We start from the raw sequence: 6,919 nt of genomic DNA, 5'->3' as shown, positions 1-6,919 counted from the left end.
TGTGGAAGAGGGGCAGCCTGAGACTGCCTCGTGCATAATGAGAACTTCTGGATAGGGCAAGGATAAGGGCAAGGGGCTAACAACCTTCCCGTATGCCACCTACATTTCATTTCCATTTTCACATTTGGGGATTATCCATTTTGCCTCTGTAAAATAAACTCTGGGAGGCAGTCACTTGGGTTTAGGTCTCTGAATAACATCTCGGGGGTTAGAAGCGTACGGACTTGTTTACTCTGGATGTAGACACTCCCATGTATAATAGCAACAGCTGCCATTTGTTCAGACACAGCTGTGGGAATGTTACACTGATTAACTTATTTAACCACCACAGTAACCATATGCAAGAGGTACTATTTTCACTCCCATTTTACAGATGAGAAAACTGAGACTCAGAAAGCAAGTCGCTTGCTGAACGTCAACTGATAAGTGAGGGACCAGGATTGGAATCCAGGCATTTTGATCACAAGATCCCTCCTGTTTGTTTACATTCTACTCCCTCCTCTGTTGGATTCTCGTGATGTGAGTCAGCCTGCATTACCACTGATGTCTGTCGGCTTCCTGTTACTAACTACAAGCTCTCTGAGGGCAGGGAGCTAATTCCACAGCTGCTATGGTAGCCTGCTCGGCCCGCCCCTTCATTCTCTCAGTCACCCCACTGGCTGGCTTGACTCTGTGAGGCCATACATCATAGTGATGTGTGCTGACCTCATAGTAAGTGGCCCTACTTCAGAACCCTGAAGGCAGCAGAGCACCTTGGTTCAAAGGATAGAGGAGGAGCAGATAAGTGGGCCACAGTTAAACTTTTTCCCATAAAAGAATTAAAATATTTAAATAATGGACAAATGCCCTAAGTTATTTTGCTTTTTTATTTTTGTGCTTTTAGTGGACTGTCACCTTTACTTACACGTAGCTGATTCTGGTGAGTAAAAATTAACTGGACAATAATAAGCTTAGAAAGTAACACCAGCTGGGGCGCCTGGGTGGCTCAGTTGGTTAAGTATCTGAGTCTTGACTTCCGCTCAGTTAATGATCTCAGAATTTGTGAGCTCGAGCCCCACATCCGGCTCTGAGAGCGTGAAGCCTGCTCAGGATCCTCTCACTCCCCTCTCTCTCTCTCTGCCCCTCCCCGACTTTCTCGCTCGCTCTCTCAAAATAAATAAGTAAAGCTTTTAAAAAACAAGTACCACTAGCCACTGGGGAAGTACAATTATATCCTAGGGTAATTACATTTTCCTGTGACAAGTTTTTAAGATAAGTAAATAGTTGCAAATATTTTGCAGCACCCATAAAACTCCATGGATTGCCAAATGAATCAAATGAAAACAACGAAGCATATCAACACAATGAATATCCATCAAAATATTCAGGTATATCGCGCAAAATCCTCATTCCTAACCCTGATCATACGAACCTGACTGTAATTGTCACTTGATGCACATGTTTTAGCGGTAGAGAATATTAGTCCAGACATAGATGATCTGCAAGTGTTACGGCATCCTTTCGGGTTATTTGTCTTTTGTTTGGCTCTGCATGTTTTGTTTGAATACTAGCGAAAATTCTGTTGATCTCAAAAGACAGGAATCGACACTTGACAGTCAGTAAAGTCAGAAGGTGAATATTTGTTGGAGATATGCAGTATGCAAAAACGATTCAATTTCTTACAAAGTAAATAGTATCTACATGGTATCATAACACTTAACTCGTGTTAGTCTTGGCCCCTCCCTGACACTTCCTTTCTTAGTGTCTGATGAAGAGGCTTCTTACCCTAAAACAAAGCAGACCAGAAACCAAATGGACTGTAACCTTAATGGTCCACATTAATGATGGCAAATACTTGATGTGGATACTTGCAAATACAGTAAAATAATTCTACTGGACATGGAGTGCTTTACATTAATTTTATTAACATTCAGCATTTTAGCCACAGGAAAACTACATTTCCAGCTCCTTGTACAATTCCGAGTTATTTCCTAAGCTTCCTAAACCAATCTCTAACCTGTCAGTCACCTCCCTCAGATCTCCTTCTAAGCAGGAGCCCTACCTTCTGCCCTTCCCTACGACTCTAGGGACATCAAGGGAAGTTGAGGGCAAGTGAGGATCCGTAGCCATTCCCAGGGACACTGCTGCATGACTGCAGAGGGTACCAGTGTGGCCACCAATAGCCTACATGGCACTTTTGTGCAAACTGGAGACAGATGCCCCCTCAGGACAAATGGATTTGGGAAAAGGTGCCCCTCGAGATTAACGAATTAGTCACATATCCCCCCTTGCTGGACATATTAGAAATGAGAACCCTCTGTGGGCTTATACTGCCCTGCGGGTTCCTAGCATAGCAAACAGAACATAGGCTGATCTTCAAGCCTTACTGCCCACTCTCACCCACTAGGTGCCTTTGTGCAGCACACAAATTCTACAACCGCACACAGCAGTCCTATGAGCGGCACTTCTGGTGGTTTCTCTTCTGTCTTGGCCCTCCTGGAACTCTCTGAGACCACGTGATGCAGAGCGCTAAGAGCCAGGAGGCCACGGCTGTGCTTGCAGCTTTCTCCCGAAAGGTGTCCTTTTTCCTCACCTTTGGCATATTTGCTCACTGCCTGCCATGAGCAAGCCACCGCTCCTCACCCATCTACTGGGGGTGTGAGCCTCAGGACACCTTTCAGCTCCAGTAGGCTGTGCCACCTCATCCTGGACCAGTGAAGGGACAGAAAGTGAGGGAAGGGAAGGAGTGGGGTTTGAGATAGTCAACTCACCTTGTTCGATTTACGGAATAATATAGCTATGACACCTGTTGTTCTTTTAACCGATTTATACCAACAATAATTCCTCTGTGTTTTTATTACAGGTATAATGAAAAACAAGAGTACCACCTCCAAGATGAAAGTCGAGCAAGACAATGATATAGCATATGCTATACCTAAAAGATACATCAAATGGAATATAAGGAATATGGATTTATAAAACTCAATCCATAGTTTCCCTTTCATATACAACCACACAACCGGAAACAATAAATGCATCATGTAATCAGAAAAGTATGGCCACTATTTTTTCAGCCAAATATATTGCAAGTGTCATTGCGAGTCAGGAATTCAGATTCTTAACAATGCAGGAGAGAAGTACTTTGATAAGGGACAGGAGGTAGACAAAATAAGGGAGCTAGCATTAAGTGGGAATTTAATTTGTATTTGATTATATGGACTGTACAATGTAGTCTCCTTTTTTGTCTGTTTACAATGGTGTTTCTGAGTTTTTAGGTATATCTGATTTTTCTCTTCTTTTCCCCTGTGGGAATGACAATACAATTTACAAATACATCACTGATACACAAAGTTAAAACAAAATTAAGAGAATTGTTTTTCTTTTTAAGCAGTGGTTCCACATAGACTAGCTCTTGCTAAAGTAATTTTAATTGTGTACGTAGCTAGCCACCTACCTTCCTCTGACAGGTGGAATGACTATTTTTTGCAACATATAAGTGTATACTGAACAGCACACACGCTATTAGATAAGCAATTGCATATTAACTAAGGTGGTATTTAGTATCAACTAATGATGATGATGATGATGATGATAACCACTAAATTATAACCATCACATATTTCACATCAGTGTTTTCCAAGATAATGGGGATGTGCTCTTGAATTGCTTCAGGGTCCCGATCCTTTAAAAATAGATCATAACATAACATTACTTAGTAAATGGAAAATATCATAGTGCATCACATATATTAAATTGTTATCCCTGGGGCACCTGGCTGGCTCAGTCGAAAATGCATGAGACTCTCAATTTTGGGGTTCTGAGTTCAAGTCCCAAATACAGTGTAGAAATTACTTAAATAAATCAAACTAAAAAACTGTTATTACATGTATTAAGTATTTTATGACACGTTCCTGTTATACACAGTGAGCACGCGCGCGCACACACACACACACACACACACACACACACACACCCCACTGGGTTGTGATATAAAATGTATTTCCAGAGATGGGGCACCTGGATGGCTCAGTTAAGTGTCCAACTCTTGATTTCAGCTCAGGTCATGATCTCACAGTTTGTGAGATTGAGCCCCACATCGGGCTCTCTGGTGACAGCACAGAGCCTGCTTGGGATTCTTTCTCCCTCTCTCCCTGCCCTTCCCTTGCTTGTGCATGCACACACTCTCTCCAGATACATAGACCTCGAGAAATAAATAAAATAAAATATTTCCTATCATGGTCAAACAATTTCTGAAAGCCACGGTTCTAGATACCAGTCATCTCCCAATGACCCACCCAGAAACATGGTGTCATGAAATGAACATACTATTCCAGTTGAAGTCTTTACAGGGCAGATCAGAAAAGGATAACCATCTTCTTTTTCGTGAGATACTTATTCTTATTAGCCCAGCCTGTGATAATATCAGGAGGGTTTTTTTTTTAATATGGATCACACTGTTTGCACATATCAAGCTTGTGGTCAAGCTCAAGTTCTTTCAAGTGGTATTATCAAGCTGAAATTAGCATTACACAAAAGTGAGCCATGATGTGTCCTCCTATTACTAGCAGGAAGAGGTAGAACTCTGAACACAACCCATATATTCTGATTCCGACTGCAGCATTCAAATATATCACATCATGAAGAATTTAAAGAAGTATAAACTTATCTGTTCAACTAAAATTAAGTAGGAAAAAAAGCCTGAGCATACAGCCATGTAAAGTGTAATTATTTTTTCATGCAGCCATTTTAGGACTACTTTGAAGTAAGCAAATCTAGGCAAAATGGAAAACAAATTCAAGAAACCTTGCTATTGACAAAAAGTACCTGGAATATTTGTTACTGAGCTATCTACTTTGGTTATCTAGTTATGTGGATGATCTTAATCTGCATTGATTCAATTAATTCAAATGTGCAATCCTTGTGTATTTCATTAATGTGCGCAAATATCAAAATAAATACAAAGTTTTCAAAAATAATTCCCCAAAATTTAAATTGAAAGGATACGCCCCTGATCATTCAGTGCTCCATTAAGGAGCTGAGCTAAAGCAATCTCTGTTTCCATATTTGGCTTACCCAATTTGAGTATCTTTAACAATGTTTAATACAGGCCAAATTCTTCACATCAACCAGCATGCTTCTGGAATGCCCTTCTCCTCTTCCTCCTGGCTCTTATAACACAAATAAGTTAAGTCAAAACTTACTTTTTATTACATAAGCCAAATAAAATTAAGACAGTATATTAGAAAACATAAAAATTTTCATTATCCCCTAAAGAGTGAATAATGGGAAACAGCTGTTAGATGATCCACACCTTGGGATTATCAGGGCCACTCCCTTCTTACTTAGCACATAAATTTGAGAACTGACTATAATGGTTTAAAGGTCTATTCCTACCATCCTTCTCTACTAACCCACACCCATAAGAGACTCAGAGACTCATACAGACGGTGGTACATCTTTCTAGTAAAATGGTCACATGATTAAGGCAATGATTCCCAGGAGAAGGGGCCAAGATGGTGGAACAGCATGGAAGGTTTTTTTTTGCATCTCTCATCCCTGAAATGCAGCGAGATCAACACCAAACCATCTCACACACCTAGAAAACTTATTTGAGGATTAACACAACGATCTGCACAACCTGAATCACAGAACTCAGCAGGTACGTGGCACAGAGAGGTGAAGTGGGGGAGAGAGAAGCCGCAGAGGGCAGGGAGCCGCTATTGCGTGCAGAGACAGGATGGAGACAGGTGGGTTGGGGGAGAATATGGGAAAAGCACCCCTCCCCAAAAGTAGCTGGAGAGAAAGTAGAAAAGTGGAAACAGCCACAGTGACTGAACTAAAAAGGGAAAAAGGAGAAAGGAGAGGTTTTAAGTTCCAGTAAGACTCTATAAACAGGGGGAGCGCAGAGTCTGAAACTCCACAGCTTGTTACCGGGCAGTGCTCTGGTGGGAAGGGCGAATCCCCAGGAGCAGAGAGCGAGGTCCGAGGGCCACACGGGAAGAGGCAGGTCCCCCGCTGGGAGGACATTTGGTAGAGGCTGTGTGGCCACCCAACAGGCAAAGGTCCCAGAGGACCCCGGAGAACAGTCACATTTGCTGATGTTGGAGTGAGGACGTTAAGGGTGAAGCCTGGTTCCAGGTGTGTGTTGTGATTTTCCACAATCCCTGAAACGCTGCCACTCCACGACCGCATGAACTTTTTCTGGGGTGGGCTGGCACCCAGCCGCAGTCTCTGGGCATCGGCAGCAGCACAGTCCCGTGAACATTCCTGGGTGTGGCTGGCACTCAGCCACTGCTCGGTGAGACCCTCCCGCAGAGGGTCTGAGCAGGTCAAAGCCGCAGTCCCTCAGAAGAGAGGTGCCGGGAAACACAGCTGCATCTGAAATAAAACTCAGGAGGCAGGTGCCGCCTGGCAGCCTGATGGCTTGGTCACGGACAGCGTAAAAGCAGAGAGTGGACGGAAGCTAGAGACAAAGGATGGGTGCGAGACTACTGGTCAGGGAGAGTACAGAGTTCCGATACTAGAGACTGGGTAGCTGGGTGATGCCATTGTCATCCCTCCCACCCAGGTGGATACACACCTACAAGCACCACAACGATCCACCCCAGTAAGCTAAGCAGCGCCATCTAGTGGATAAGGGAGGCTTTACACTAACCCTTGCCCAACTAGGCCAACCTCAATTTTCAGGAACACCACAAGTCTCTCCACCTGCTTGGTTTACAGACTATAAAGTGCATCACAGTTCGACTTCTAGGGGAAACCAATGTAATTCAATTGTTCTTCAGTCTGTTTGCTGGTCCATCTATTCAATTTCTTTTTCTTTTTCTTTTCTTATTCTTGAATACAGAAAGAGAAAAAAGTTATTTTTATTTTCTATTTTGAGTAAAAAGATATTTCTTTTTTCTACTATAATTTTTACTTTTTTGTAAATTTTTTATAT

The 6,919-nt window shown here is 42.5% G+C and overlaps 1 long non-coding RNA gene across 1 annotated transcript; it reads left to right on the top strand.

Annotated features, from left to right (window-relative positions):
* The first annotated feature begins 744 nt into the window (after positions 1–744).
* On the top strand, positions 745–3,051 carry LOC121025840 (uncharacterized). Its single transcript, XR_005788165.1, has 3 exons — positions 745–919; positions 1,281–1,367; positions 2,843–3,051. It is a non-coding gene; the product is annotated as an uncharacterized LOC121025840 (long non-coding RNA).
* The last annotated feature ends 3,868 nt before the right edge of the window (positions 3,052–6,919 follow it).

The sequence above is a fragment of the Herpailurus yagouaroundi genome, unplaced genomic scaffold, assembly GCF_014898765.1.
Source record: "Herpailurus yagouaroundi ecotype Mexico unplaced genomic scaffold, PumYag 67702, whole genome shotgun sequence".
Classification (NCBI taxonomy): Eukaryota; Metazoa; Chordata; class Mammalia; order Carnivora; family Felidae; genus Herpailurus; species Herpailurus yagouaroundi.
This window is presented reverse-complemented; position numbering and strand designations above follow the sequence as displayed.